At 46.9% G+C, this 7,594-nt stretch overlaps 1 protein-coding gene across 1 annotated transcript in view; it reads left to right on the top strand.

Moving 5' to 3' along the window:
• Window positions 1-1,840: 1,840 nt before the first annotated feature.
• THSD7B (thrombospondin type 1 domain containing 7B) overlaps window positions 1,841-7,594 on the top strand; it is a 975,852-nt gene continuing 970,098 nt past the window's right edge. The window contains exon 1 of the mRNA XM_056117681.1: window positions 1,841-1,956. The gene's annotated coding sequence lies outside the window, so the exon portion shown is untranslated. The remainder of the gene's footprint in view (window positions 1,957-7,594) is intronic.

Below are 7,594 nucleotides of genomic sequence, written 5' to 3'. Positions count from 1 at the left end.
AGAATCTGGATGGCAGCTGATTTATTTTGACAATGATAAGGGGTGGGGTGGGGTGGGGGGACTGGAGTTATAGTACAGCCTTGCATCTGCTGACCCGGTTTCATCCTGGGCATCCTAGATGGTCCCCACAGTACAGCCTGAAGTACTCTTGAGTGCAGAGCCAGATGTAACCTCTGAGCATTTCCGGTGTGGCCCCCAAACAAAACAAAACAAAACAAAACAACAAACAAACAAACAAAAGACAGTAATGCCAAGAAAAAAAAATCTCCTAAAGCGTGATGGGAGTGCTCACTAGAAGAGCAATTTCCTGTGTTCAGTCTCCCAGAAAGATGGATCGCAATCGCGCACATCATATTCATATTTTCCTTTTCAATTGCACTTAATTTTTTTTTCTGTGATAATCCCTGTTGCTCTATTTATGTCTTTAATCTAATTTGCCGATGACATCAAGCTTTAATTTTCTCTTGATGATTTTGCTTCTTTGTGAGCACCCATGGTGTGCCGGGCATAGAATAAAATCTCAAAAGAGACTCTCCCTGCAGTTGCGGGGCTCACACATTTAAAGAGATATAAAAGGGGAAAATGTCCTGTAATTGGGAGTCCTCAAGCTTTTTTCCCGTTTGAAGAAAGTTCATTTCTCCGAACAAGCCTAAGAAGTTAGCTAGATCAAAGGTGTCTAAACTAGGAGGGTTTGGAATAAGTATCAGAGTCCGCAGAGGACTCTCAGGGCTGCTTCTCTGCTCCCAGCCTCCCCCGCTGCTCTCACACTCCTCCTGTCCCCGGCGGCGGCGACTTCCACTCTCCAACCCTGCACCGCCTCAGCCCTCCTCCACCAGGAACCGAGGCGTGCTTGCTTCGCTCTGCCGCTCCGCCTCCCGCGCCCCAGCACTGCAGAAGACCCCTTAAGAAACGGGCTGGAGCTGGGGAGCGGGTTCTTGCCCACGTATTGTGGTGCGTGTGGGCCAACCACTAACTTCCCAGACCCCCTACGCAGAGGGAAGTGCAGGCAAGTGTAGACCCAGCTCCGGAGTCACCCCCAAACTCTGCCAGTCGCCCCCTTCCCTCGTCTCCCACTAAGCATCCTCTTCGTCTCCCCCACCCTGGAACACTAAAGCCTCCCGGGCCTGCAAAATAAAAGACTGGGTGGGATGGCTCGGGTGTGCACGCTCTAGGATTTGTACCTGAGAGTTGCAGCGCGTGTTACCGAGGGTGGGGTCGGAGGGAGGAGGGGGGCGGACCGGGAGCCGTACTCCCACCTTATCCCGACTTCGCTTGTCTTTCCCCCCACCCATTCATGTCCCCCCCAAATCCCAGACTTGCTGCGTCCGTGGCCGTGCACCTGTCCAAAAGCACAGGCTCATCAGCCGGGCTGGGGGGACTGGGGAACGTCCCCCTCCGCGTGGTCCAGCCCCTGGGCATCCCTCCTCCCCCACCCCACCCCACCCCACCCCCAGTCCCCCGCAAGCTTCAAAGTTGCTGGAAATAGTGGCGGGGGAGCGGAGAAGCGGCGGGGGCAAGCTGACACCCCCCCCCCCCCCGGTGCGGAGCGGGCCAAGCGGGGGTACCCGGGAGGGGAAGGGGAGGAGGCGGCGGCGGTGGAGGGAGGAGGCAGCCGGGGATGCTGCGCGGAGCAGCCGCCGGGGGAGGCGCGGAGCAAGGTGGGTCCCCGCGGCCCGAGGCTCCCGGGGACGCACCAGGCAGCCAATCGCGGCGCGGAGGTGTACAGCAGATGGCGTCCGACTGCGCGCTCCATCCTTCCTCCTCCTCCTCCTCCTCCTCCTCCTCCCCGTCCTCCTCCTCCTCCCGCTTCTCCGGTGCCCAGTCGCCCGAGTCGTCGCCGGCTCGCCAGACGCTGGAATGGGTGGTCTCCCGACGCGCTGCCCCGTGGTTCCTGCGCTCGGGAAGCTAGCGGTCCAGCGGCTCCGCCAAGCTGCCCACGCGGCTCCGGGGCGCCGGGTGAGTTGCAGCGGGCTCGGACCCGGCTCCGTCCACCCGGGGCAGCTCGCCTTTGCCCCTCTTCCCCGGCCAGACCCGGGAACTTGCCAGCATTAGGCGCGGCGGCGCTCGCTTTTGCCTCCGTCCGGGGTCCCCTGTTAGCTGGGGTGCTGTGTGCTGGGTGGACTGCAGTGGGGCACCGAGTGCAGAGACCACCACCACCACCACCACCCCCCCCCCCCCGCCGCGGTGGGGCGGGGTCGGGAATTAGCATTGCAGGGTTATTTATGGGGCGCTGACTTGCTGCCGCGGAGCCCCGGGGGTTGAGCTGCAGGCGCTCGGGGCTCTCCGGCTGGCAGCCTCCTTTGAGAGGGCTGATGGAGGGAACCAGGGGTCCCCCAACTGGCTGGGGGAAGCCGGTGCGCTCTTGGGGGGGAAAGCCGCTGGGGGCCAGCGGGGAGTTGTACGTGTTTTGCAAACAGGTTGATTGGGGCTTCCCTTTTTCTGTAGTGCAGAGAAATCTGCTCGTGGGCGCTCCGTGTCCCTGGAGGGCACGAGCCAGCCAAGAAGTTTTGCAGCTTCCTCTGATTTCTCAGCAAAGTGTCAAGAGACTGCAGCAACAGTTGATGTTGGCAGGGTTTCAGCGGGGGCGAGGAGCGAGCCAGGAGGACGGAACTCCTCCGGGGTGGAACTTGCTGTCGGGCTGCAGATCCCGAGAAGAGAGGGGACAGGGTGTGAGCGGGAGAACCTGGGATTGTGCCCCGGATTTTTCTCCAGCAGCCTCCGCCTCCATCTGTACCTGACCTCTCTCTCTCTCTTCTCTCTCTTCTCTCTCTCTTCTCTCTCTCTCTCTCTCTCTCTCTCTCTCTCTCTCTCTCTCTCTCTCTCTCTCTCTCTTTCTCTCTTCACCTCCCCCGTATCACAGTTCTTTAAATATAAAGAACCTAAATAACAAAACCTCACTGCGTTTGGACATTACTGTAGTTGGTTTTGAAGTTGGGAAGCTTGGAGTGGTGTGTGTGTGTGTGTGTGTGTGTGTGTGTGTGTGTGTGTGTGTGGCGGCGTTCAACTGTTACTCTTGTCTGAAACACAGAAATAAAACTATTCCGAAGGGAAGGACTCCTTTCCCTTCTCCAAAGGGATTTTTTTCAAGGTAAAAGAAAAAGAAATATACTCTGAATCTCGGGTTCCTAGATGTTGCAGTGCAATTCGGCATGGTAATAGAGGAGTTCTGTGGACACAGTTACCTGGCGCATCTGGTGGAGGGCGTCTGAGTTGTCTGTCGCTCCCTTAGCGTCCAGGGTGGCCTGGAGACTTGGTGAGCATTTGGGTTCTGGTAAATAACAATTCCCTGGAGGCAGTGTTCTTGGTGATTTTCAGGAATGAACTCTGGGTTCCCTGTTATGGATATGGTACCCTGTGCCAGGCTGAGGTGTGTGTGTGTGTGTGTGTGTGTGTGTGTGTGTGTGTGTGTGTGTGTGTTTCTGTGCGCGCGCATGCTTGCACGTGCACCCCTGCATGCTCTGTAACTGGAATTTCCCTTTTGATGGGCGGTCCTTGGATGCCAAAGTGATATCTCTCTGGCAGTGTCAGAACAGTGTGGGTTTGTTGGGTAATCAGGAGGTGGTGGTCTTTTGGGATGTCTTTTGTGCTCTTAACTTTACTATAGCTATTGGTTAAAGCGGTATGAAAACCATTTAGGAGAATACTATCCAAGAAATCCTGTCCTGTGGTAAGTAAAAAGCCCATGCATTTGTGGGTTGAAAGCTATCCCCTTTCTTGAGACTTCACTTTAACGTACCACTGTTTTTTTATTTTTATTTTTGAATTTCTTCCCATGGGTGCTACACCCTGCAATGCTTAGGGCTTATTGCTGACTCTAAACCTAGGGATCACTCCTGGCCGGGCTGGGGGACCATGTGGGGTCCTGAGGATCAAACCTGGGTCAGCCACATATTCAGCAAGTGCCTTACCCACTGTACTTTCTCTCCAACTCCTGATGTGTCACTGTTTTGAATCATTGATGAAAGCAATATTGAGGAGACTTGTTTTATAATTTAATTTAGGTCGTTTTCAGTTTTCTGTATGTGAGTGTGCCAAGTGGATAGATTCTCGTACTATGCTTTGGACGCTATTGTTTCCATTTGTGTGCTGAGTACAGAGGACTAGACACATTTCATGGTAAAGTGAAAAATGTAATAGAGATAGAAATTCTGATGCCATGGTAGAGTGTCAGATCAGTTGTTGACTCCAAAGATGTGGGATAGTTTTGCACATTAGTATAGAAAGTTGCAATAGCTCTGAACACCTGCAAACCTAGAGAGTGCTGAAATTTGAGATTAATCTGCCATATGGGGTGCAGACAGAGTAAAGTCTGGAAAACAATTGCCTGCTTCCAGGGGCTTTGAGGTCTATTTTGAGGCTTCTAATCAAATAGGCTTTGGGTGGATCTTAATATTTAAATTGATGCTTGGAAATTATTTTGACTATGCTTCTTTATTTCTCACCTCCCATTTTTTTTCTTTTTGGATCACACCCAGTGGTGCTAAAGGGTTACTTCTAACTCTGAGGTATCACTCCTAGAGGTGATTGGGGGACTATATCAGGTGTCAAACCTGGGTCAGCCATTGTATTAACACTGTACCATCTCCCCAACCACTCCCATTGTTTTTAATCAGAGTTTTCGCTTCTTCAAAAGTGGAATTGCTGAGAAACAGGAAGACTGTGAGGTAGGAAATAATTACTGACCATAAAAAACAGCATAAACACAGACTTGTCAGTCTAAGAATTGACTTTAATAAACTGGCAGCCAGAGGTTCCTTTCTGCTCTCTGCTGAGTGTGCCTTTTGCAAGAAAGTAGGTAAGGAATGAGAGGAAATTGGTATTGCAGAACTATAACTCACTAGAAAGGCGTTAAGACCTTTGTCTATTTGCTGCATATTATTTTCTGAAAGAATATTCTTTTCTTAATGTCTGCAGAAGTTTGTGCTAAGATCACAGACTGCAGAAACAGAATAAAAAGATAAGAACTAAGTTAGCGGGAGAGGAGTGTCCAAACAAAAAGAATTCCAAGGCATGTCAACTCATTTTAATTGTACTTCTTAACTGAAGCTGTCATCATATAATTTCTTCAAAGGAACAAAATGTTGCCAAAATAGTAGTTTTTCTGTTCTCCACACCTTTATAAAGATTAGGCATTAAACTAATAATATCGTTTCAAAAGTTTGAATAGATGAGGAAGAATAGTTGACTTGTTCTATTGAGCTAAGAGTCAAAATGACAAATGATACAATATATTAAATACACCATCAAGACAAACAGATTAAAGCAATCTAAGTAGTGACAACTGTTTAGTGGAGAAAAGAACAGCACAGAGCTTCAGAGACACCCTTCAGAGAGAGATGTTGGGAAGGAATGTGGTTTTGAATAAGTGGAGGATATTATAGTATCAAAACTAATTTACATGAACTACTTAGAAATGCCTTTGGATTTCTGAATATGAATTACACTTAAGTGCTTTATTCTTTAAAAAAGGACATTTCCTAATATATATCTAAAAAAGAAGCAGCTGCATTCACTTTAACACCAGACATCTTCCTAAATATAACATAGGCCCTTAATTTAGAACTGTTAACAGGATTAATATCTAAGTGATAATTAACATGTTAAACCTGTGAAAGTGGAAGGATTTTTAAACCCCACTGTTAATTCCAGATATTTTAAAATTTAGTTAGCCTGTGGGATCAGTGTTTTAGCCGATCGTTTTAGTCTGTGGTACCCTTGGCCCAAGAGGTTAAACATTTTATTTACCGTCAACATGTTCTCATTAACTGGTGTTATTTTACTTGGTGTCTCTACTAGCCTTTTTTTATTTGTACCAGCTCACAGTTGCTGTTGGTGAGTGGAGTCAAAGAGGATTAGGAGCACTTCTCTGTCAACTTGTATGCAGCTCTTCACTGAGGAGGAAAGAGAGATCTGAATCACTGATTTTTTTTAGGATTACACTTTTATTCAGGGATATAACAAAATAGAGGACTTTGATCCACACGCCAGAGCCTGGCAAGCTCCCCGTGTCATATTCAATAAGCCAAAAACAGTAACAATAATGGGTCTCATTCCCCTGACCCTGAAAGAGCCTCCAATACGGCAGCTTTGGGAAAGATGAGTAAGGAGAGGCTGCTAAAATCTCAGGGCTGGGATGAATGGAGATGTTACTGACGCCTGCTCAGCAAATCGATGAACAATGGGACGACTGTGACAGTGGCAGTGATACTTTTATTCTGAGCGATCTTGCCAAGAGTGAACCAGTTAGAGAAACTATAGATACTTGGTTATTTTTTTCAGCTATAATCTATCCATGATTTATTATGAGCATGACAGAACTACTAAATCAAACAATTTATTTTAAAGGGGAAAATGAAAGTTAGTGAAATCTAATTATTCCATGTCTTTTGGTAGAATCTCTAAGCCAGGCATTGAAGATGTTGCAGAATAGAGTTTTATTGCCTGTGAGGACTTCAAGTTATTGCACATGTAGGAAGATGAATCTAAACTTGGTTAGTAAGATGAACTATTAAGTCATTTGGAACATAGAATAATACTGTATTTTTAAGAATGTGCATATGTTCTTTGAGGAACAAAACTACTTTTGAAAGCATCATAATTCATACAGGGTATTGATTGTTAGGTATTTTTGCAATTAATATTTTAAAAGTTCTTTGCTGTGATATGGGATTGTGTATGATTTTTTGAAGCTAAAAAGGAGGTTCTGGGCCAGAGAAATAGTACAGTGGGCTAGGTAGTGGTTTAGTGGGTTTGGTACACCTGTATGTACCTGATCTGAGTTACAGCCCAGGCACCACACAGCACTGCAATAGTGATTCCTTAATGCAGAAACCCAGAGTACTCCCTGAACACAGCAGGGTGTCGCTCACAAACAACAGTAATAATGAGGAAAAAAAAGGAGAACCCCCCCATACATAAATTTAAAAAAATTACAAACAAACAAACCAAAAACCCGAAGTCCTGATTTCAGAAAAAGATTATAGACATTGACCTAGATGTAAAAGTGTGAATCTTTATTTCCTACAGGAACCAAAAGGCTTACAGTGCTGAACTTAGGTATTTTGCAACAAGGTACATGATGCTTGCTTTTGATTTTGCCTCTCTAGGCATATTTTAATTATGGACCTTTTATAATTAAATATGCTGCAGCTAAAACTGAATCCAAAGTAGCTAATGTACAGCTGTTCTTTGTTGCTTTCTCTGGAGAGGAGCCCTTCTCTGTGCTCCACTTGCCTGCATGAAGATTGGCTGCTGGTTTGTGCTCTAAGGTTATGTTAGTGAGTAGCGCCTTACTTCTGGAAGAATCACAATATTGAGAAAAGTTCTCAGTGTCTTCACAGCTAGGCACCCTAGCCTTGGTCTTAAAGTGCAGCTTTGTTGTACTGCATGTTTTAATTTTGGGTGCTTCCAGGTGGTTTTTTTTTAAAAGCATAACAAGTAGTACACATAAATGAAAGATTTTAATTATAAAACCAAAGCTTTCAGTAATCTCTCCGAGCAGAGTTCACTTCTGGATGATTCTCTATTGATTTCTGTCTTTCATGCATACATCAGACATATCCAGGAAAATTTAACTTTTCACACTATTGCCTGT

Source organism: Sorex fumeus, unplaced genomic scaffold, assembly GCF_029834395.1.
Source record: "Sorex fumeus unplaced genomic scaffold, SorFum_2.1 ptg000035l, whole genome shotgun sequence".
NCBI classification, from domain to species: Eukaryota; Metazoa; Chordata; class Mammalia; order Eulipotyphla; family Soricidae; genus Sorex; species Sorex fumeus.
The sequence above is the reverse complement of the archived record's forward strand: the minus strand, read 5'-3'. Positions and strand labels throughout refer to the sequence as shown.